We start from the raw sequence: 25,946 nt of genomic DNA on the forward strand, positions 1-25,946 counted from the left end.
AGACCAAAGGACAAGGGGGGTCTGGGTCTCCCAGATCTGAGACAATACTACAGAGCGACTCTGCTAGCGAGAGTCGTTGATTGGCATTGTAATGGCCCACACAAGCAGTGGGTGGAGATGGAGATTGAGGATGGATCCATTCCCCTATTGACCTCCCCGTGGCTCCTGTCCTCCCTACCAAAAGACCTCAGAGATCACCCCGTAGTGGGAGCTACGTTGGCTGTTGTGCGGAGGTTGTTCCGCTGCACACACATTGCTCCCCTGCCGTCACCAATGACTCCGGTTATAGGTAATCCAGACTTCCCATCGGGATTTACCAACAAGAAACTGCGACAGTTGACAGTGGTGGGGAAACAGCGTCTGGGAGAGGTGTGGCCCTCGGGAGGGCTCTCGACCACGCAAACTGTCGCCGAGCTTTCTAACCCTCCGCTTGACTTGTTTAGTGCTTATCAACTTCGTCACTTTTTTCTGGCCATACAAAGGGCCCCCTACACTCCTAGAGACCTGACACCCTATGAATCCATCTGTCACAAAAGGGAACCTGTGCGACACACCCTCTCCCTCCTGTACAACCTATTGAGTAGTCAGGAGGAGGAGTCGACCCCCACCATTTATCCACAAATGGGAGAGGGACTTAGGCATCACATTTACCCCACAACAGATAGGGAAGATCCTGACATTAGTACATAAAGCTTCCATCGCAAACCAATATCAAGAATCAGGATACAAGATAGTCTCACGCTGGTATAGAGTTCCATACCTTCTGAATAAAATGAATAGATCGATCCCGGATGTTTGTTGGAGGTGCAATTCAGATACGGGGACCATGGGACACATTTTCTGGGCATGCCCGGCCTTGAGAAACTTTTGGGTGGAGGTGACCGGGACGATAAAAACTCTCAGAAATCTAGATATCGCAGACAACCCAGCAGCGTGCCTTCTACACTTGACCGAACAGCCTGTTCGAAAATACAAAAAAACCCTCACGATGCAACTCCTGAACACCGCCCGGGCCTGCATTTCCACACTGTGGAGGCAGCCTCAGCCCCCATCCAAGGTGCTGTGGTATTCCAAAGTCAATCATATTCTCCGGATGGAGGAATTGACCGCCACCCTTCACAACACTGAAGAGGCATTTAGTGTAACATGGAGGCCCTGGAGGTATTTTACTGATACTTGAGACTACATTCGGGAGGTGAGCACCGCCCCTGTCCCAGAAAACGACTGAACATCTAACGTTTACCTACGTAGGCCATGTCTGCCCTGGGTGGCATTCCCCCCCCCCTCCATTGTCTTTATTTTTCTATTTTTCCCCGCCGCCATCCCCCCACCTTCTCTCAATCCGACTTTGCAATCTCTTCTTCCCCGTCCTCCCTTTTGACTATGCCTTGTCTACTTACTAGCCTTTGGGACCCAGAAGAACCCCAGGGTTCTGGACACAACCGGCTCATATTTTACTCTGGTTCACATAGGTCATGATAAGCTGGCTCGCTGTGGTCCCAGTTGTTCTCCATGATTACATTTGTCCGAACGGAGCTGCATTAGTTATACTGTAATACATGTCCGAGGTGGTGTTTCTCTCTTTTCTGCATGAAACTGTAGGACTCCCCTCTGAGAACCCAGAGTTATTTGGCTGCCTATTTTTTGTTACCATGTAATTGTGACCCTGGGTCATGCTGTATGGTTGACTGTTATATTTATGGTGTAGAGCCCTCTGACCGCTACGGATAAGGATGACAAACAAGGATAACATAAACTCGCTTACTTGAAATGGACCTGAAAGTGTGCCCTGGTCTAACGTACGGTATACCAAAATAAGGGGGCATACCTTAAAATGAAATAAATATGAAATGGTGAAATGAGTACTCACATGAGGAGTATGCTAGAGAAAAGCCCTGATAAAGGGGGCGGGTGGGCGGGTATCGCGCACCGGAACCGACGAGGAAGATGGGCGAACGGCGGGTTATATACACGACCGGGCTCCTCCCATAATTTCAGGCCACCATACTGGCCTTTCTATTTATGGTGTAGAGCCCTCTGACCGATACGGATAAGGATGATAAACTCGCTTACTTGAAATGGACCTGAAAGTGTGCCCTGGTCTAACGTACGGTATACCAAAATAAGGGGGCAAAAACACTCAGGTAGGGGAAGCATTTTATTGAATCAAGTCTGTTACTGGGTGAGTTTGACGAAGGCCTGGGCCATCTCAACTTGCGGATTGGGTATGTAACGGGCAAAACAGGAGGACTTCCATCTACCCAACTTTTTGATAACATGGACCGGGACCCCTTGGCGGGAGGCCGTCGAAGCTGCCCCGATACGAAATGAATGTCCAGAGTAGTGGGCAGGATTTAGGTGAAGGATGCCCAGGAGTATCCTGACATGTTCCATGAACTGGGCTGCGTTGAGAGGTTTCGTGTGAAAGGGCAGAAGCGGGCCAGTCCCTGGTTGATCGGCCAAAAGGGTCAACAAGCGGGTGAGAACAGTGACCGGGCACCAGCAGTTGTAGGTCTTATAGAAGTGAATGTCCGTGCCTGAGCCAAGCTGCTGTGTCTTGGAAACCGCTAAGTGTAGGATGAAGTGGTCCTCGAACCTGACTAGATGGTGCTTGCACAGCATGCGTGCCGAGGGGCTACTGCAGGTAAACTCGCCTGGTCGTAAGAAGCCGTAGAAGGCCAGATGTATGGCTGCTTGCAGGACGACACTAACGTGGAGACCGAAAGGTGAAGAGGCCAGAATATCTGACATGTCCCTGAACACTTCACCTGTGATAGGCAGCCGTTTGGTGCTGGACACCGGCCGACGCTTCTGAATGCCGCGCATGAGAGCCCGGACGGCGTGGTAAGTGAACAAGGAGGGCTTAGTAGGGTCCTGGAGGGACGTGAAATGTTGTACCCCGGCCAAGTACAACCGGATCGTATTAAAGGACAATGCTAACTCGGAATGGCAGTAAGAAATGAAGGCAAGGACTTGTTTGACCCGGGAGGACTCTGTGCTGTGAGACGACGCGAAGCGGCTAAAGGCCCTCCAGGCCGATTGTTAGGCCTTGCGGGTGTTGTTTGAGAGGGAGAGATCAATGAGTTGAGTTGCTGCTGAGAGGTGTGGGGCTAATCCAAGGTCAGTTGAGACCAGTCCGGGATAGCTGCTGATGTTGGTCCGGCTCCGGGCACCTGGTCAAAAAACGAAACAAAGTTAAAGCGGGAGAGGGCATCCGCCGCCTGATTAAATTTACCGGGGACAAAGGAACAATGAAGGTTGAACTGAAACAACAATGAGAGCTGGGTCAGTCGCCGCAGGAAGGACATAATCTGTAGAGACCTGGACCTGCCTTTATTAATGATCTCCGCAGTGGCCAGGTTATCTGTAGAAAAAACCACCGTCTGGCCCGACCAGCTGCGGCCCCACGTGTGTGCAGCGGCTACAATGGGATATAACTCGAACAGGGAGGACGTCTCAGTGAAGCCAGGAATAGCCAGTATCTGGGGAGGCCAGGGGGCTGCGAGCCAGAGGTTGCCAAAGATCGCCGCGTCGGTCACCACCCGAGGTGAAAGGGAGGACACGGAGGGGACAAACAGGGACACTCCATTCCAGGAAGATAGGAATTCCTCCCACATGGCAAGGTCTGCTATAGCTGCGGAATCCAGGCTGAGTACTTGCTCCGGGTCCTGAGAGTGGGACAGTAAGGCTAACAGGCGTGACACGAACGAGCGCCCCTGGGGGATGATGCGCATGGCGAAATTAAGCATGCCAAGAAGGGATTGAAGCTGTCTCTTGGTACAAGTCCTGGCACGGGTGAAGTCCCTCAGGACCGACCTGATGCGGGTCAGTTTATCCGGGGGAAGGCTGGCCTGCATAGTGTTAGTGTCTAGGCTGACCCCGAGAAAGGTGATGGCCTGCGATGGACCCTCCACCTTATGCTCGGCAATGGGGACGTTAAGATTATTGAAGACTGCCCTCAATTTACCCAGATCTCGTGGAGGAGAGCCGGGTGACTCTATCAGCAGGAAGTCATCCAGATAATAAATGACTTCCTGACACTGGGCTACGTGCAGCAAGATCCATGCGAGAGCCTGCGCAAAAGTGTCGAAGAGCCAGGGACTACTCTTGGATCCGAACGTGAGTTTAGTGGCAAAGTAGTACAGCTGCCTCCACTTGATGCCATGCCAGCACCAGAGGGATGGATGGATGGGAAGAAGCTTGAAGGCGTTTGAGATGTCGGCCTTGGAAAGCCAGGTACCTGTGCCTGTTTTAAGAATGGCCTGGATGGCCATGTCCACAGATGCATATTTAAGGGAGAACTCCTCAGAGGGGATAAGGGAATTGAGGCTGGGGACCGTAGAGGAATGAGGCGCTGACAAATCATAAACCAATCGGAGTTTATTAGAGAACTTGCCCTTGACAAGCCCAATAGGGCTGACTCGCCAGGTGTTAAATGGGGGCTGTACGAAAGGGCCGATGATAAAGTCCTGGTCTAGCTCCGATTGCAGCAGTAGGTCGATGGCTTGTTCATCCGTGGCTGCTGACCGAAGGTTCTGGCATTCGTGCGTGAGGTGAGGGAGAGAGACAAGTCCAGTATGAAAACCTTGCGTGAAGCCCTGGACGAGGTAGGAGGATAGTGAGGGGGTAGGATGACTGGTGAGGTAGACACTAAGCCATGAAATGTTGAGCCGGCTTAGTCAGGACCTCTTGAGCTGCTTGAGCTCGCACATCAGCCGGGGGTGAGCTCTATGACACTGGGTGCACACATGGAGCAGCCTACACTGACTAAAATTGCACGACCCACTGTTGTAATTGTTGCAGATTGGTGCGCCGCCCATGGTTTTGACTGGGCGCCCAAGCTTATCGATCTGTGGCAGGCGTGCTGGTGCCTGTAGGCCCTGAGCGGCACCCGAGGTAGATGGACCGTCTAAGGACGGGGCTGCCAGTGAGCTAGCGCACCAAGCCACAGTATGAGTTGCTGACTGGCAGATCGCACACAGAGGGGACCGTAGCCCCGCGAAGTGGCGGCAGAACAGCTCGGTATCCATGGTGCTCCAGTCCGTAGGTGTCTGGAACTGGGAGAGCCTGGCGGCTGCTTTAGCGGAGAAGGAGCGGTGGTAATCATAGAATGAAAACCCGCCGTACTTGTAACCCAGGTCAACTACCACATGGAGGTACCGATCCAGCTCCTCCCTCCTGCCAGGGGAGGCTGAGCAAATGATGTCCCTCATCATGCCGAAAGCCAAGGTAAACTCGGTGATTGAGAGTTTCCTGTCCAGTCTGGAATCCTTGGCTTTGAGGACCACTGACACGTCCCCCCAAGTATACGCCTTGTTCTCTGCCAGCTCGTGAATAGAGATGAGGAGAGAAGCCAAATTGACGTCTTTGCCCTCTAAGATGTCCTTCCTGATGTTAGCTGACACCAGATGGGACGGGTACACTATTGGTGCACATCCGGAGATACCTGCGGGAGGAATAACAACTGGCTCGGATGCTGGTACTGGCAGAGGAACAGCGGGGTGGGTCTCGAGGAGGGCCACTCGACTCTGCAGTTCTGTCATTGAGGTTGTGAGGGACGACACCAGGGTGTGAAGCTGTGAGATTGAGGAGGCGATGGAGCCCAGGGAGGCCTGCTGGGCGCAAGCCTCAACCGCCGCAGGGGGAGGAAACAGGAGCCTGAAAAGCTCGGCCTTTCTGGCTGTTGCTGGAAAGGGCACGCCCCTGCGTCTTAGCTCGGCTGTGAGCCTGGGAATGGTCCACGCTCTGAAGGCCCTTTGGCTGCCATTTTCTGAGACAACAGATGGAGACAATGGAGCCGTGAGGTCCTCGCTGCCAGCCTGGGACATGGTGGCAGAATGCGGGTCTGGTGAGGCTACTAGCCCTCTGATCCGGGTTTTCTCCTAATATGGACCTATAGGGGTGACATGGATTACAAACTGGTTGGAGACTCCTAAAGAAAAATAAATTTTTCTTCTTTTTCTTTTTTTTTTTTTTTTTTTTAAAGAAGGATGCTTGTGCTGAAGAGCGTTTCCTACCAGATGATAATGCTTACCTAAGGAGGCACCGTCCGACCAGGTGCAGGCTGGACCTACTGAAACTCGACTGACCTGAGGAGATGAAGGTGAAGTTTTGTTTGAGACTCCCACCTGACGAACGGCTAGCTAACAGTGGAGGTGAGATTTAGACATGAGATGAAACGACACAATGAAAGAAACAAATGAAATCTTCTCTTCTCTTCCCTTTTCTTTTCCCCCTTTCTCTCCCCTTTTATTATATATATATATATATATTTTTTTTTTTTCCCCCCTTTTTTTTTTTTTTTGTCAACTCCATAGCGAATGAGGCTGATGAGCAAGGGCCCCCCGATAAAATCCAACATTGAAGAATCAACTGGACTAGAAGCGGGAAGCGATGAGTGACCGTGAAATGAGTGAATCTGCCATGACAGAGATCCGAATCGCCATGCCACGAACTTGCGACCGAGCACGAAACGGATTCTGGAGCATGTACTGAAATGCGGCCAATCCTGGGGCACGCCGGGACGAATTTGGTCCACGAATGTGACTATTCGTACCGGAACGTGATAGGTGAAATGAAATGAAACCCATGACAAAGACTGGAATCAGAAGACAAGCCCATGAACCTAACAGATGAATCCCGTCTTTGGAGCATGTACTGAAATGAGGCATAGCAGCTGGGCACACCGGGACGAATCGGTGCATAAATAAGTGCAACAGGATTCGAATCGGAGCGTAATAAGTGACAGAAATAATATCCCATGACAGAGACAAGATTCAACGACTGGACTGATGGTAACAACAAAGAATCCGACTCTGGAGCATGTACTGAAATGAGGCGTAGCAGCTGGGCACACCAGAACGAATCGGTGCATGAAAATGCGACAGGATTTGAACTGGAGTGTAATAAGTGACAGAAATGATATCCCATGACAGAAACAGGATTCAACGACTGGACTGTAGGTTACAAAGAATCCGTCTCTGGAGCATGTACCGAAATGAGGCGTAGCAGCTGGGCATACCAGGACGAATCGGTGCATAGAAGAATGCGACAGGATTCGAATTGGAGCGTAATAAGTGACAGAAATGGTATGCCATGACAAAGACAAGAATCAGGGACCGTGCATGATCCTGCGAGTGACTCGGTCTCTGGAGCATGTACAGAAATGAGGCCGAACCCTGGGGCACTTCAAAGCGAATCGGTGCACCAGAGGTGCGACAAGATTCGCGCCGGAGCGCGGCTAGTGACAGAAATGACTTGAAACGGTAGAAATGAGTGGGACTGAAATGACTTGAACGAGAAAAAATGAGATACATAACACAACTGCATGAATGATGAGACATGTCGAACTGGAGCAGACCAACCGATACGTGCGGACTGCTTGCTTTGTCGTAACAAGCAGTCGGCTGTGAGTCGAACGATTCGACCGATACTAATAGAATGCTCGGGGAGTCGAACGGTTTCGAATGTACCTGCGAACGAATCGCCTGACGTGGCGTGATCGACCGAAGGTGATAACGACTACATCGAAAGTAGAAACAGTGACATGAGTACGAGAGCCACAGTAAAACATTCGAGCGGTTCGTGAGTTCAGGGAATGTTTGCATTGTAATACATGAACTGAAAAAAGGGGGTGCCAAAGCCCTACCTGCGACAGCCGGCCCGACGTGTAACGACAAATTCGATGGGTAAGATGACACTCCGACGGCGAAACCCACGGACGCTGATGAACGGGAAGATGGTCAAGACGGAGACGAACAACGCGGGAACTCACGAACGGGCTCACTGCGTCTGGTCTAGGATAGTCGGCCCTTGATATCTGACGTATCAGGTATCGCGCACCGGAACCGACGAGGAAGATGGGCGAACGGCGGGTTATATACACGACCGGGCTCCTCCCATAATTTCAGGCCACCATACTGGCCTTTCTATTTATGTTGTTCTACTTATACTTAATAAAAGAATAAAACAAAAAAAAAAAAATAAGTCAATGTCAACAACTTAAAAAAAAAGCCTATGGCATCGAGAAATCCCAGGCGGTCTCCCATCCAGGTACTAACCAGGTCCCAACCCTGCTTAGCCTCTGAGATCAAATGAGATTTGGCTCTTTCAGGGTGATGCAGCCATAGTAGATTTTTTCAGGCACGCTCAACCCTCTTGACAAACGCCAAGATGGTCACCTTGGGAATCAAACAAAAAAAACAAGTCAACGCCAACAACATAAAAAGAAGCCTACCGCACCTAGTATTTCCAGGCGGTCTCCCATCCAGGTATTAACAAGGCACGACCCTTTCTAGCCTCTGAGATCAGCGGAGATTGGGCGCTTTCAGGGTGATGTGCCCATAGGCAATCTCTTTGGGCACTCTCATCCCTCTTGAAAAATGCCAAGATAGTCACCCTGGGAAACAAGCGAAAAAACACAGGTCAACGCCAACAACATAAAAAGAAGAATACGGCACCTGGTATTCCAAGGCCGTCTCCCATTCAAGTACTAACTAGGCCCAACCCTTCTCAGCCTCTGAGATCAGAAGAGATAGGGTGCTTTCAGGGTGATGCGGCTGTAAGCGATCTCTTTAGGCACTCTCAACCCTCTTGACAAATGCCAAGATGATCACTTTGGGAAACAAGCGAAAAAAACAGGTCAACACCAACAACATAAAAATAATCCTGCGGCATCTGGAAAACCCAGGCGGTCTCCCATCCAGGTACAAACCAGGCCCAACCCTGCTTAGCCTCTGAGACCAAACGATTGGGCGCTTTCAGGGTGTTGTGCTCATAGGCAATTTCTTTGTGCACTCTCAACCCTCTTGACACATGCCAAGATGGTCACCTTGGGAAACAAGGGAAAATAAAACAGCTCAACGCCAACAACATAATGAGAAGCCTACGGCACCTGGTATTCCCAAGCTGTCTCCCATCCAGGTACTAACCAGGCCCATCGCTGCGTAGCCTCCGAGATCAGATGAGATTGGGCTCTTTCAGGGTGATTTGGCCGTAGGCACTCTCTTTGGGCACTCTGAAGCCTCTTGACAAAGGCCAAGATGGTCACCTTGGGAAACAAGCTAAAAAAAAACAGGTCAAAGCCAACAACATAAAAAGAAGCCTACGGCATCCAGTATTCCCAGGCGATCTCCCAATCAAGACACTAACCAGACCAGATCCTTCTATGGCACCTGGTCTTCCCAGGCAGTCTCCCATCCAGGTACTAACCAGGCCTGACGCTGCTAAGCCTCTGAAATCAGACGAGATCGGGTGCTTTCAGGGTGATGTGGCCGTAAGCGTTCTCCTCAAGACACGCCCAACCCTCTTGACAAATGCCAAGATGGTCGCCTTGAGAAACAAGCAAAAAACAACAGGTCAAAGCTAACAACATAAAAAGAAGCCTATGGGCTTACAGCGAACCTTAAAAGATGGGACCCACTAGCTCTGTCATGGTTCGGACGCTGTAATGTGTTGAAGATGAACGCAATGCCACGACTTCTGTATCTACTACAAGCCTTACCTATCAAAATACCCCAGACTTTCTTTCATGCGGTTCACTCAATCTTTATCAAGTTCCTCTGGCGCGGAAAACATATGCGTATTGGTAAGGCAATGCTATTGCGACCGAAATTGCGGGGAGGTATTGTTTTCCCGGACCCTGCTCTATATTACACAGAGACACACATGACACCGGTGGTTGACTGGTGCCGGTGTTCTGCCATATACTGTCCGGCCATGATATAGTGTCTGCGCCGTACTGCGCATGCGCAGTACGGAGCAGACGAAGCTTCGGAAAATCTCCGAAGCTTAACGGCGCCTGTGCGGTGAGTGGAGGTGGTAGCCCCACCATCCAAGAGGACATAGGGTTGTGAATATTAGAGGGCCCCTCGCAGGCGAGCTTCGCTCGCCACGCTTCGGGCTCGGCCTCGCTGCGCTCGGCTCTTTTATATTCTTACTCTATGTCCACTTGGATAGTGAGGATAGAACCTGGGCTCAGTGCGCAGGCGCCGTTCATGCTCGGCAATTTTCGGAATCTGTGTTGCTGTGTACTGCGCATGCACAGTACACAGCGGACACTATCCGATGGGGGACCATATGTGATAAGACACCGGCATGGGGAACTGAAGCTATGGGTCAAGCTATCGCAGGAGATGGCGCGGGTTCCACTGGCTGGTCTGCCTTGGGCTGGGAGGCCATTGGAGCCCTGTGTGACTACTCACCCGTTAATTGGCCCCTCGCTCGCGGAGATGGATAGTTTTTTTCACCTTTCCCACCTGACTAACTTCCCTTCTCCTATGACCCCAATTATTGGACATCCTAGATTCCCTCTGTGCCTGTCTGACCAGGCCTTTACCAGGCAAGCCCCGAAAGGGCTTCTGAGAGCAGCCCTATTTCTTGGACCCACGGGCTTGATTCCCATGGGGACCATACTGCTAGAGCAAGTACCTGTTGCATTGGATAGCTGGAGAGCTAGACAGCTAATTCATTTCCTCGGATCACTACCTAACCATTCGTTCTTCTCTAGACAATTCCACCCCTTCGAGGAACTTTGCCTGGAAGATGGCCCAATTCGTGATTCCCTCTCTAGGTCCTACAAAATCCTGACAGACGCACAATCCTCCACGGATCCACCCTTCCTAGCTAAATGGAAAAGGGACTTACAAACTACGTTCTCCAAACCACAGAAGGACAGAATACTCTTTTTCGCCCATAAGTCGTCACTCTGCAGTAAATATCAGGAGATCTCATATAAGCTGATCACACGCTGGTATCATACACCGGTGGTGTTGGCCAAAATATTCCCCGGTCAATCTGACCGCTGCTGTCGCTGTGGGCAACAGGCTGGCACCATTCTCCACATTTTCGGGGAATGTCCTAAATTACAAACATTCTGGCAGCCTGTCCTGAGACTCATCCACAAGTTCACAGACATTTCCTTAGCCAATGATCCTGCAGCAGTTCTTCTCAATCTAACTCCTATGTCGAGAAAGCGTTATCATAAGTCCTTACTTAAACATCTCCTCAATGCAGCTAGGGCCTGCATCCCAAGTCAGTGGAAAGAGCAATCTGCTCCAATGGTGACCCAGTGGTTCGCAAGGGTAAATGATATTGAACGAATGGAAGACCTGACTTCCACAATGAGGGATAAAATGGAGGAGCATGGGAACAGATGGTTCTACTGGACCCAGTTTCGCTTTTCGGAAGAATACCTCTGCGAGACATAGTAAGCTCATGGTGATCATTGGAGATCGCTGTTCCAAACGTTGGACAGCTGATGAGCTGGTGAGCCGAGGGCGTCTCTTGCTCCCTGGGAGGGGACCTCATCCTATCCACTCTACCCACGACACCCCCTTACCCCTTCTTTTCCTTTTCTGCCATTTCCTTCCCCAATCTTCTCTTTCCCCTTCTCCCTCCTTTCAGTTCTACTATTTCCCTTCTTAACTCAAAAAAGGGAAAAGAAAATGGTATGTTCCGACCCCATTTGACTACTACACAATACTCTTCCCCTATCTATGGATATCTAAACTCTTCGAGGGTAGCAGGGCTAGTATCAATACTATTTTCAGTGGTAGAGGATCCCAATGAGATGGAGCTTTAATCTCATCTTGATATGACCGCAAAGCTGTACACGTGCTATTCTCCTCTGACTTCTTACCATTGGCTCTGATATCCATGCAATATGATCGTTTGTTTGTAACTATTTGTATCACACATTCTGTGAAGTTGCCTTTGCATTGTATGTCGCATACTACTAAATAAAAAAATAAATTTAAAAAAGAAGCCTATGGCACCTGGTATTCCCAGGCGGTCTCCCATCCAGGTTCTAACCAGGCCTGACACTGTTTAGCATCCGAGATCAGACGAGATTGGGCGCTTTCAGGGTGATGGGGCCGTAGGTGATCTCTTCGGGCACTCTCAACCCTCTTGACTAATGCCAAGATGGTCACCTTGAGATACAAGCGAAAAAAAACAGGTCAATGTCAACAACGTAAAAAGAAGAATACGGCACCTGGTATTCCAACGTCATCTCCCATCCAGGTACTAACTAGGCCCAACCCTTCTTAGCCTCAGAGAAGAGAAGAGATAGGGCTCTTTCAGGGTGATGCTGCTGTAAGCGATCTCTTTGGGCACTCTCAACCCTCTTGACAAATGCCAAGATGGTCACCTTGGGAAACAAGCAAAAAAAAAAAAAATAATCAACGCCAACAACATAAAAAGAAGCCTACAATAACTGGTATTCCCAGGTGGTCTCCCATCCAGGTACTAACCAGGCCCGACTCTTCTTAGCATCCAAGATCAGACGAGATTGGGTGCTTTCAGAGTGATGTGGCCATAGGCAATCTCTTCAGGCACTCTCAACCCTCTTGACAAACACCAAGATGGTCACTTTGGGAAATAAGCGAAAAAAAAACAGGTCAACGCCAACAACATAAAAAGGAGTCTACGACACCTGGTATTCCCAGGCAGTCTCCCATCCAGGTACTAACAAGGCCCGATTCTTCTTAGCCTCCAACATCAAACGAGATCGGGTGCTTTCAGGGTGATGTGCCCGTAGGCAATCTCTTCAGGCACTTTCAACCCTCTTGACAAACGCCAAGATGGTCACCTTGGGAAACAAGCAAAAAAATAAAAATAAGTCGGAAGCTAGAGACAATACGGCCTGAGTCCTCAATTTAATCCATGCGGCGCATGTACAGGGAAGGCCCTTGCTTATGTTGTCAACGGACGCGGAGAAGGCCTTTGACAGGGTGGCCTGGCACTTTAAGTCCACTAATGGGACGAGGCAGGAGTGCCCTCTGTCTCCCCTAATTTTAATTCTGACACTGGAACCACTTATGTGTCACGTTCGGAATGACCCGAATATTACTGGCATATCCAAACCCTCGGCACACCACAAAATTGCGGCGTACGCTGACGATCTAATTTTTTCCGTCTCCAATCCACACATTTTGCTTCCCAAAATACTTGCGTCTCTACAGCGACACGGCAGCCTATCAAACTATAAAAACAATTGCGCCAAGTCGGCTGTATTGAATATATTGGTCCCCGATGGTGAGGCCAAGAGGCTCCGCTCCGCTTTTCCATTCTACTGGGCTGAAAAATCTATACGTTACTTGGGCGTTGACATCGCAGCGGATTTAGCGCAATTGTACTCGCTTAATTTTGTCCCTCTCCTGGATAGACCGAAATTTGATTTGGGAAACTGGCATGCTTTAACACTGACCTGGTTCGGGCGCTGTAATGCATTCAAAATGACGGCCCTCCCTCGGATCTTATACATGTTCCAGACATTACCGATCCGGTTACCCCCAATTTTTTTCAGACAACTGCAGGTGCTGCTCCGGGACTTTATTTGGGCGCGCAAACCGCCCAGAGCCCGTTTGCAATTGCTTGCCAGACCAAAGGACAAGGGGGGTCTGGGTCTCCCAGATCTCATACAATACTACAGAGTGACTCTGCTAGCAAGAGTCGTTGATTGGCATTGTAATGGCCCACACAAGCAGTGGGTGGAGATGGAGATTGAGGATGGATCCATTCCCCTATTGACCTCCCCGTGGCTCCTGTCCCCCCTACCAAAAGACCTCAGAGGTCACCCCGTAGTGGGAGCTACATTGGCTGTTGTGTGGAGGTTGTTCCGCTGCACACACATTGCTCCCCTGCCATCACCAATGACTCCGGTTATAGGTAATCCAGATTTCCCACCGGGATTTACCAACAAGAAACTGCGACAGTTGACAGTGGTGGGGAAACAGCGTCTGGGAGAGGTGTGGTCCTCAGGAAGGCTCCCGACCACGCAAACTGTCGCCGAGCTTTCTGACCCTCCGCTTGACTTGTTTAGTGCTTATCAACTTCGTCACTTTCTTCTGGCCATACAAAGGGCCCCCTACACTCCTAGAGACCCGACACCCTATGAATCCATCTGTCACAAAAGGGAACCTGGGCGACACACCCTCTTCCTCCTGTACAACCTATTGAGTAGTCAGGAGGAGGAGTCGCCCCCACCATTTATCCACAAATGGGAGAGGGACTTAGACATCACATTTACCCCACAACAGATAGGGAAGATCCTGACCTTAGTACATAAAGCAGACCAATATCAAGAATCAGGATACAAGATAGTCTCACGCTGGTATAGAGTCCCATACCTTCTGAATAAAATGGGTAGATCGATCCCGGATGTTTGTTGGAGGTGAAATTCAGATACGGGGACCATGGGACACCTTTTCTGGGCATGCCCGGCCTTGAGGAACTTTTGGGTTCCCAGCAGCGTGCCTTCTACACTTGACCGAACAGCCTGTTCGAAAATACAAAAAGACACTCACGATGCAACTCCTGAATGCCGCCCGGGCCTGCATTCCCGCACTGTGGAGGCAGCCTCAGCCCCCATCCAAGGTGCTGTGGTATTCCAAAGTCAATCATATTCTCCGGATGGAAGAATTGACCGCCACCCTTCACAACACTGAAGAGGCATTTAGTGTTACATGGAGGCCCTGGAGGTATTTTACTGGTACTCGAGACTACATTCGGGAGGTGAGCAGTGCCTCTGTACCAGAAAACGACTGAACATCTAACGTTTACCTACGTAGGCCATGTCTGCCCTGGGTGGCATTCCCCCCTCCCTTTTTGTCTTTATTTTTCTTTTTTTCCCCGCCGCCATCCCCCCACCTCCTCTCTCTCCGTCTTTGCACTCTCTTCTTCCCCCGTCCTCCCTTTTGACTATGCCTTGTCTCCTTACTAGCCTCCGGGACCCAGAAGAACCCCAGGGTTCTGGACATGACCGGCTCATATTTTACTCTGGTTCACGTAGGTCATGATAAGCTGGCTTGCTGTGGTCCCAGTTGTTCTCCATGATTACATTTGTCTGAACGGAGCTGCACTACTCCGTTACTCAGTACTACTGTACTACATGTCGGAGGTGGGGTTTCTCTCTTTTCTGCATGAAACTGTAGGACTCCCCTCTGAGAACCCAAAGTTATATATGAATATTTTTTGTTACCATGTAATTGTGACCCTGGGTCATGCTGTATGGTTGACTGTTATATTTATGTTGTTCTACTTAATAAAAGAATAATAAAAATAAAAAAAATAAGTCAATGCCAACAACTTAAAACTAAAGCCTATGGCATCGAGAAATCCCAGGTGGTCTCCCATCCAGGTACTAACCATGAGCCAACCCTGCTTAGCCTCTGAGATCAAATGCACGCTCAACCCTCTTGACAAACGCCAAGATGGTCACCTTGGGAAACAAACAAAAAAAACAAGTCAACGCCAACAACATAAAAAGAAGCCTGCGGCATTTGGAAAACCCAGGCGGTCTCCCATACAGGTACAAACCAGGCCCAACCCTGCTTAGCCTCGGAGACCAAATGAGATTGGGCGCTTTCAGGGTGTTTTGCCCTTGGCAATTTCTTTGTGCACTCTCAACCCTCTTGACAAATGCCAAGATGATCACCTTGGGAAACAAGGGAAAAAAAACAGGTCAAAGCCAACAACATAAAAAAAATCCTACGGCATCCAGTATTCCCAGGCGATCTCCCAATCAAGACACTAACCAGGCCAGATCCTTCTATGTCACCTGGTCTTCCCAGGCAGTCTCCCATCCTGGCACTAACCAGGCCTGACGCTGCTAAGCCTCTGAAATCAGACGAGATCGGGTGCTTTCGGGGTGATGTGGCTGTAAGCGTTCTCTTCAAGACACGCCCAACCCTCTTGACAAACGCCAAGATGGTCGCCTTGAGAAACAAGCAAAAAAAACAGTTCAAAGCCAACAACATAAAAAGAAGCCTATGGCACCTGGTATTTCCAGGCGGTCTCCCATCCAGGTACTAACCAGGCCCGACACTGTTTAGCCTCTGAGATCAGATGAGATTGGGCGCTTTCAGGGTGATGGGGCCGTAGGTGACCTCTTTGGGCACTCTCAATCCTCTTGTTAAACGCCAAGGTGGTCACCTTGGGAAACAAGCGAAAATAAACAGGTAAACGCCAACAACATAAAAAGAAGCCTACGGCATCTGGTATTCACAGATGGTCTCCCATACAGGTATTAACCAGGCCGTACACTGCTAGGCCTCCGAGATCGGATGAGATTGTGCGCTTTCAGGGTGATGTGGCCATAGGTGTTCTATTTAGACACTCTCAACCCTCTTGACAAATACCAATATGGTTATCTTGGGAAACAAGTGAAAAAAAACAGGTCAATGCCAACAACATAGACCCTGGCGGTCTCCCATCTGATCCAGAACCTGCTTAGCCTCTGAGATCGGGCGCTTTCAGGGTGATGTGACCTCAGGCGAACGCTTTGGGACATACTCAAAACTCTTGACTGATGCTAAAATGGTCACCTTGGGAAACAAGCAAAAGAAAAACAGGTCAAAGCCAACAATATAAAAAGATTCCTACGGCACCTTTAATCCAGGCCGGACCCTGCTTAGCCTCTGAGATCAGATGAGATCGGACGCTTTCAGGGGGATGTGGCCGTAGGAGATTTCTTTGGGCTCTCTCAGCCCTCTTGACAAATGCCAAGATGACCACCTTGGGAAACAAGCGGAAAAAAAAAACCATGTCAACGCCAACAACATAAAAAGAATCCTACTGCACCTGGTATTCCCAGATGGTCTCCCATCCAGTTACTAATCAGGCCCGACAATGCTTAGCCTCCGAGATCAGACAAGATCAGGCACTTTCAAGGTGATGGGGCCATAGGCGATCTCTTCGGGCACTCTCAACCATCTTGACAAACGCCAACATGGGCATCTTGGGAAACAAGCGAAAAAAACCAAGTCATTGCCAACATTGGAGGCTAAGCAGGGTTGGGCAATCAGTTTCCTTGCCTGAAATGGGCATCTCAGAACTGCCATCTGGCTACTTCCCGGGTTTCCAACTCCTTCAACTAATCCCAGGAGACAATACTTCGCCTCCATCCTGGTGGAGGTTCATAACATCCGATCAATGGACGATAGGCAGGGACAGTGTCTTTACTGCTTGAGAACCTGGCACTGTTACAGTGGGTGTTATGTGCCTCCTGCACAGTACACACCTGAAGCTACCCTTTATTACTGGTGTTCAATTTCTGCAATACATGCATCTGCAGTGCAGAAGTTAGAGTGGGTATTGTGTGCCTCCTGCACAGTATACACCTTATTGCTGGTATTCTGTTTCTGTAATACAGGAACCTAGCACTGTTACAGTGCTAGGGGGTACAGAGAAGCTGGTATATATAGAAGACTACAGCATACAGAAGAAAGGCTAGTGAATACAGAATACAGACTCGTGTATGTAGATAGGCTTCAGTATACAGAGATGCTAGAGTAAACAGTGAGGCTGGGGTACACAGAGAGGCTAGTTTAAAGAGAGGCTAGTATATACAAAGATGTTAGTGTATATAGAGAGGTTAGTGTATAGAGAGAGTCGAGTGTATACAGTTAGGACAGTGCATATAGAGAAGCTAGTGTATACAGAAGACAGGCTTGGGTATACATCAAAGCTGACATTCTATACAGAAGACTGGGTAGTGTATACAGAGAGTCTAGTGGGTACAGAAGACAGGCTGGTGTATTCTAGCTAGTTTTTACAGTCTAGTGTATACAGAAGACAGGCTGTGGTATACAGAGAGTTTAGTGTATACAGTCGGCGAGTGATGGGAAACTGCCTGGGAAGACCAGGTGCCATAGAAGGATCTGGCCTGGTTAGTGTCTTGATTGGGAGATCTCCTGGGAATACCGGATGGGTTTAGTGTATTCAGAGAGTCTAGTGTATACAGTCGGCGAGTGTATACATAAGACTGGCTAGTTTACACAGTGTTTACAGAGATGCAAGGGTGTACAGAAAAGCTGGTATACATAGAAGACTACAGCATACAGAAGAAAGGCTAGTGAATACAGAATACAGACTCGTGTATGCAGATAGGCTTGAGTATACAGAGATGCTAGAGTAAACAATGAGGCTGGGGTACACAGAAAGGCTAGCTTAAAGAGAAGCTAATATATACAAAGATGTTAGTGTATATAGAGAGGTTAAGTGTATAGAGAGAGTCGAGTGTATACAGTTAGGACAGTGCATATAGAGAGACTAGTGTATACAGAAGACAGGCTTGTGTATACATCCAAGCTGACAGTGTATACAGAAGACTGGGTAGTGCATACAGAGAGTCTAGTGGGTAAAGAAGACAGGCTGGTGTATTCTAGCTAGTTTTTACAGTCTAGTGTATACAGAAGACAGGCTGTGGTATACTGAGGGTTTAGTGTACTCAGAGAGTCTAGTGCATACAGTCGGTGAGTGTATACATAATACTGGCTAGTTCAGACAGTGTTTACAGAGATGCAAGGGTGTACAGAGAAGCTAGTATATATAGAAGACTACAGCATACAGAAGAAAGGCTAGTGAATACCGAATAAAGGCTGGCTTCTACGGAGAGGCTAGTGTATGCAGAACACTATCTAGGGTATATAGAGAGGCTAGATTATACAGAGAGGCTAGTGCATAGAGTGAAGCTATTGTATATAGAAGCCTGGTTAGTGTATACAGAGAAGCTAGTGTGTACAGAAGAAAGGCTAGACAGGCTATAAAGAGAGACAAGTTTTTACAGAAGACAGTTTGGGGTATACAGAGATGCTAGTTTATACAGAGAGACTAATGTATACAGAAGACAGGCTAGGGCATACAGAAGACAGAACGCGGGCTAGTGTATTCAGAACATAGGCTAGTGTATATCGAAGACAGGCTATTCAGAAGATCGGCTAATGTAAACATGCTGGTGTATATAGAGAGGCTAGTGAATTTCGAGGGTAGGCTAAGTGATAACAGAAGACAATCTGGGCTATACAGAGACATTTCATCGTTTTATCTAGCTCACATCTCTAATGGAGTTTGTCTCATTGCCATGTTATGCCTTTTCATTCTTATGCTAAATATAGATCACTACACGATTTTAATCATCCACATCAAGCATGCAATAAAACTATCATACATATAAATAAACCATGTACTCTTTTGCTCTATTTTGCATATTTGTAATTCTCCACATCAACTGTCACATTGAGTATGTGACAGTCCTGACAAACCATCCTGACTTATTTTTCTTTATTTCTTATTAGAAATAGAGAGTACTATCTCAAAATCCGGTTACATCTATTCACTTCGATGAGTTCTATCGCTAATTGTACGGTAATGCATAATGTTCACAAAACCATCCATTTGCTACCAGACATGCTGCACATACTAAGAGTAATGTAACTATCGCTCGCTAACGATAGTTTTATTGTTAACAGTTTTATTGCTTTTCTGACATTAACCGAGTATCTCTGACATTAACTGAGTATCTCTCTGCACTATGATCTTATTAATAATAATAATAATAATAATAATAGGATTGTGTAATGCAAAGATCAACTAGTCTAATATAAGCTTTCTCAATGGTACCGGCATATCCTTTAAATTTAGACTAACGCAACTATTTCTCGGCCATTTTCAAGCTAAGCTTTCAATCTCTTACCTTTGAAAAGCGATACTTCCTCCCTACAATATTAAGCTATTTAAATGTCCTATTGGTCGCCTATATTATACAACTCTATGAAAAGCCTATATGCAGAGAATAAAACTAGTCTTACATCTTAATAAAACTGTTTTATTGCTCAACCAGTATCAGCTGTCATGACAAATAAACGTTTCCACTGTTTGACTCTATTTTCTGTATTACTTCTTTTTCTCCACCTTAACTTATCACAGTTAAAACACAGTGACAAAACATTACTTTTTACCGCAGCAAAATGTGAGAAAAGCAGTGTAAGCCGTCTTTCTGCCATATACTTCAGAAAATTAATGTACCGCTTTTAAATCCATATCAATTCCACATAACCGTGAAACGTCTTACAATTTTAATATTTACTGATAGCAATTACTGATATTAAATAATGACTATACCAGTGGAAAAGGACCGCGTAATGGAACTGTGAAATTAATCATAATGTCAGCGTTAACTTAGCTGATAAATTTACGATTTACTCAACGATTTACTCAACGATTTAAACTTAGATTTTTTTCATTCTAAGTCTATTTAATCTGAAATAATTTATACTATAGTCTACTGTACTCTTAAATTATGTACTGTTGTTCTGTATTTTAGCCGTGCTCATATTTCGTTTTATGTTGCAACCATCGAATCTCATTGCTATTCCGACATTCTGCCTTAATGAGGATATTACTTTGCAACTATCCCTTAAAGCAAAATTCACACAAAACCATCTTTTTAAAACATTTACACATTAAGAGTAATGCAACCATCTCTCGCTACCTGTATGCAATAGGATTCTCTTTCCAGTGGAAACGGAAAACAGTCAGTGTAAGCCGTCTTCGTGCGCAACAAAATTAATGGAACGATTTATACTTTGGAATATGCAAGCTACGTCAATTTACTCTTAAATAATGTACCTTTGACTTTGCAACTATCCCTTGATCCCTTTTGTGTAGTCACTATATCTCGACCTATACATACTGCCTCAAAATTTTCTTATTTTGTTTTCCTATACTTATTATTATTATTTTATAGAGATTACTATCTCTAAATCATTGTAACAAGTTATAATGTCTCCAGCTAATTTTACGTTAAATTAAAGTCACACAAAACCATCTTTTTAAAACCTTTTACACACTGCACATTAAGAGCAATGCAACCATCTCTCGCTACCTCTATGCAATAGGATTCTCTTTCTGACTCTATTTTGTGTATTACTTCTTCTCCACATTAACTGTCACACTGATAACCATTTGTAACACATAACACTTGCAACACATTTTTTAACAGCAGCAAAATGTGAGAAAAGCAGTGGGACGGTTTACTTGATTGAGAAGTGGCTGCAGTAGCAAAAGCATATCAATACAGTTTGATTACATTAATAACACATTCATTATATTCATTTGATTACATTAATACATACATTAATACAATAATACATTAATACATTAATAATACATTAATACATTAATACATGCAACTACATTCACATCATGCATACATCCTAATGTAACCTGTCTATCACTATTAATGTTCATGGTTACTGATACATTAAGCCGATAACCAATGTAAACGGAAAACAGTCAGTGTAAGCCGTCTTCGTGCGTAACAAAATTAATGGAACGATTTACACGTTGGAATTTTCAAGCTACGTCAATTTACTCGTAAATACCCTATGGCTGCTTAGCTCACACTTTGCTGTAAGTAGCCGCGTTTACATGTAAGTAACCAATGGGGATTGACATTTCATGTCCATCTCACATCTCTAATGCATTTCCGATCTCTTTTAAACTGCAATACTTAATCTGTGCAATATTAAGTAATATTTAGCTGCTTAGCTCACACTTTGCTGTATGTAGCCGCGTTAACTGTATTAATGGTTACATGTAAATAACCAATGGGGAATGACATTTCATGTCTATCTCACATCTCTAATGCAATTTGTCTCTTTGCCATGTCATACTTTGCCAGTTATTATACTTTCTCATCCGATAGAAACCTAGTCGTTGCTGATATTTCATGATTACAGCAATTATCTCATCTAATTGCTATTCCGACATTCTGCCTTGGTATTACTTTGCAACGCTCTGTTGAACAATGTAAAGGTAAGCTAGATATTTTGGTGTATTTCCACTTAAACTCGACCAATATATACTGTCTCAATATTATCCTTTCTAATTTTGCTAAATTAGATTATAGAGTTTGCTATGTCTAAATCCAGGTTACCTACTCACCTTTTTTACGTATACTGCTAATTTTAGGATAATACAAAACCATCTTATTGCTTCTTTACACGCTGCACATATTAAGAGTAATACAATGCTACCGATGTGAACAGTTTAATTGCTCTTCTCACATTTAGCTGGTATCTCTCTGCTATAGGAAACTAAACGATCACTCATCTAATATCAGTCCACTCAGTGCTACCGGGATAACGTTTACATTTACAGTAATGAAATGATTTCTCAGTCATTTTGGAGCTACTGCAACTAACGCTTCCGATCTCTTTTAAACTGCAATACTTAAGCTCTGCTTTTGCAGAATATTTAGCTGCTTAGCTCACACTTTGCTGTACGTAGCCTTGGGGATTGGCAGTTCATCTCTAATTCATATTCACATTTCTAATGCAGTTTGTCTTTTTGCCATGTCATCCTCTGTTAGTTATTATGCTTTCTCATCCTTGTGCTATATTTGGGGTATTTTCACTACATGATTAAAGACACGTAATGAACCTGATTGATAAAAACCTACACACGTCGTTGCTGTTATTTCGTGTATTTCCACTTAAACCCGACCTGTATATGCTGTCTCAATATTAATTTTAGAGTTATTTTGCTATATTTATTATTAGTATAAACAGATTACTATCTCTAAATCCTGGTAAACCAGCTCACACTAAACCGTCTAATTTCTACCTTACCCGCAGCACATATTAACATATTAACATTTAGCCGGTATCTCTCTGCAATAGTAAACGAAATGTGTAGATCACTCATCTAATATCGTATTTTCAATGCTACCGGAACAACTTTTAAATTTAGAGTAATGCAACGATTTCTCAGTTTTATGAAGCTACTGCAACTAACGCTTTGGATCTCTTTCCTGATAAATTACGCTCTGCAATATTAAGCCATGTAAATTGTCATTTTGGTATGCTAACAATGCTATGTATAATAATACAAATCTTTTAAAAGCAATAACGTCTCACTGCAATACTTACACTCTGCATAATATATATGAATAATGCGAATAATGATAATAATGCTAATAATAAAGTCGTCTAAAACTCGGCTATAAGTAGAGAATAAAACTATCTTACATCAAAATAAACCATGTACTGCCAAACCAATAACGGCCAATTACTTAACGTCTATCAGTCAATGACTTAACAAAATAAACTTAGCACTCTTTTGCTCTATTTTGTATAGTTGTAGTTCTCCACATTAACTGTCACATTGATATCACCACTGACAACACACCACTTTTTAACATCACCAAAATATGAAAAAAGCACTTTACGTGTTTCAGAAGTAGTTGCATTAGCAAAACATAAAATCCTGTCTTCTTTACACGCTAGCTTTTCTGTATACATTAATCTCTCTGTGTACAGTGTAAGCCTATCTGTAAAAAAAAATAGCCGGTCTTCTGCATACTCTAGCCTCTCTGTGTAACACAGTCTCTCTCTGGATTCCCTAGCCTCCATCTCTGCATACCCAGGACCTTCCTCTGTATAACCACTTGCTTACTGGGCACTTAAACACCCTTCCTGCCCAGACCAATTTTCAGCTTTCGGTGCTCTCACACTTTGAATGACAATTACTCAGTCATACAACACTGTACCCAAATGAATTTTGTGTCCTTTTTTTCCCACAAATAGAGCTTTCTTTTGGTGGTATTTGATCACCTCTGGGGTTTTTATTTTTTGCGCTATAAATGAAAAAAGACCGAAAATTTTGAAAAAAAACGCATATTTCTTTGTTTCTGTGACAGAATTATGCAAATTATTAATTTTTCTTCATAAATTTTGGCCACAATTTATACTGCTACATATCTTTGGTAAAAATAACCGAAATTAGTGGATATTATTTGGTCTTTGTGAAAGTTAGAGAGTCTACAAGCTGTGGTGCGAATCGCACAAAATTGATCACATCTGATGTACTGGTGGCCTATCTCGCTTCTTGTGACCCGAACAAGTCAGGAAAGTACAAATACCCCCCAAATGACCCCTTTTTGGAAAGTAGACATTCCAAGGTATTTAGTAAGAGGCATGGTGAGCTTTTTGATGTTGTCATTTTTTTCCCACAATTCTTTGCAAAATGAAGATTTTTCATTTTCTTTATTTTTCTCCACAAAATTGTCATTGTAATAGGTTATTTCTCTCACGTGGCATGTGTATACCACAAATGACACCCCCCAAAAAATTCTGCTACTCCTCCTGAGTATTACAATACCACATGTGTGGGACTTTTTCACAGCCTGGCCACATAGAGAGGCCCAACATGCAGGTAGCGCCATCACGTGTTCTAGAAGCATAAATTACACATCTAACTTGTTGACTACTTATTACACTTTTGAAATACCAGGACAATGACACGTGACACTGATGACAGATGGCACTGATACGTGGCAATGATGACACTTATACGTGGCACTGATGACACGTGGCACTGATGACAGATGACACTAATATGTGGCACTGATGACACGTGGCACTAATACGTGGCACTGATGACACGTGGCACTAATACGCGGCACTGATGACACGTGGCACTAATATGTGGCACTGATGACACGTGGCACTAATACGTGGCACTGATGACACGTGGCACTAATACGCGCCACCGGTGACAGATGGCACTAATACGTGGCACCAATGACGCGTGACACTGATGACAGATGGCACTGATAAGTGGCATTGATGACACGTGACACTGACAACAGATGGCACGTGACACTGACAGGTGGCACTGATGACAAATGCCACTGATACGTGGCACTGATGACAGATGGCACTAATACGTGGCACTGATGACAGATGGCACTATGTGGCACTAATAACACGTGGCACTGATGACAGATGCCACTTATACGTGGCACTGATGACAGATGGCACTGGGGACAAATGGCACTGACAACAGGTGGCACTGGGGACAGATAGCACTGCGGGCAGGTGGCACTGGGGTGGGGTGGATTGCACTGGGGTGGATGGCACTGGGGCGGATGGCACTGGGGCGGATGGCACTGGGGCAGGATGGCACTGGGGCGGATGGCACTGGGGCGGATGGCACTGGGGCGGATGGCACTGGGGCAGGATGGCACTGGGGCAGGATGGCACTGGGGGGGGCATGGCACTGGGGGGGGTGGCACTGGGGGAGGATGGCTCTGGGGGAGGATGGCACTTTTTTTTTAACTTTTTTTTAACTTTTTTTTTTTTTTTTTTCTTTTTTACACTGACGGCTGCTGCAGCCGTTCTTCTCTCCCCTCTCACACGCTGTCTGTGTGAGGAGGGAGAGCGGCGCTGAGAGATGATCTCATATGTTTACATATGAGATCATCTCCCATTGGACACGCCGATCACGCTGTAAACGGCCGCTGTGATTGGCCGTTTACAGCGATCTGTGTTTGCCTGTCCCCGGGGGACACGGCAAACACAGAACTTCCGCGATGCGCGCCCGCGGCGGCGCGCATTGCGGAAGTAAACACCAGGCCGTCCAGGGACGGCCAGGCGAGGGAAGCCGCCCGCCCTAAGGCCGTCATTCGGCTATAGGGCGGGCAGGAAGCGGATAATCAAGCCTATCTGTATACACTAGCCTGTCTTTTGTACAAATTAGCTTCTGTGTAGCCGGTCTTCTGTATACACGAGCCTCACTGTTTACTCTTGGTTGTCTTTTGTATACACTAGCATCTCTTTATACATTAGCTCTCTGTATACCCAAGCCTTTCTGTATACACTAGTCCACCGGTATACACTAGCAAGTCTGCATACACTAGCCTCTCTTTGTAACCCAACTTCTCTCTCTGTATACCTTAGCCTCCATCTCTGCATACCCAGGACGTTCTTCTCTATAATCTAGCCTATGTGTATACACTAGCCGTTCTTCTGTACACATTAGCCTCTCTGTATAAACTAGCCGGTCCTCTGTATACACTAGTCCATCTGTATACACTAGCAAGTATGCGTACTCTAGCCTCTCTCTCTGTATACCTTAGCCTCCATCTCTGCATACCCAGGACGTTCTTCTGTATAATCTAGCCTATCTGTATAATCTAGCCTATCTGTATACACTAGCCTGTCTTTTGTACACATTTGCCTCTCTGTATAAACTAACCGGTCTTCTGTATACACTAGTCCGCCTGTATACACTAGCAAGTATGCATACTCTAGCCTCTCTCTCTGTATACCCTAGCCTCCATCTCTGCATACCCAGGACGTTCTTCTGTATAATCTAGCCTA

General features: G+C 46.2%; 5 pseudogenes; all 5 read right to left on the reverse strand.

Annotated features, from left to right (window-relative positions):
- Positions 1–8,881: 8,881 nt before the first annotated feature.
- Positions 8,882–9,000, reverse strand: LOC143942824 (5S ribosomal RNA; annotated as a pseudogene).
- Positions 9,001–11,762: 2,762 nt separating this feature from the next.
- On the reverse strand, positions 11,763–11,881 carry LOC143949349 (5S ribosomal RNA; annotated as a pseudogene).
- Positions 11,882–12,202: 321 nt separating this feature from the next.
- LOC143957489 (5S ribosomal RNA) lies at positions 12,203–12,321 on the reverse strand (annotated as a pseudogene).
- A 3,444-nt stretch (positions 12,322–15,765) lies between these two features.
- Positions 15,766–15,884, reverse strand: LOC143944149 (5S ribosomal RNA; annotated as a pseudogene).
- A 685-nt stretch (positions 15,885–16,569) lies between these two features.
- On the reverse strand, positions 16,570–16,688 carry LOC143953726 (5S ribosomal RNA; annotated as a pseudogene).
- Positions 16,689–25,946: the final 9,258 nt, after the last annotated feature.

This window comes from Lithobates pipiens, unplaced genomic scaffold (assembly GCF_037356315.1).
Source record: "Lithobates pipiens isolate NorthernLeopardFrog02 unplaced genomic scaffold, aLitPip1_a1.2 Scaffold_10, whole genome shotgun sequence".
Lineage (NCBI taxonomy): Eukaryota > Metazoa > Chordata > Amphibia > Anura > Ranidae > Lithobates > Lithobates pipiens.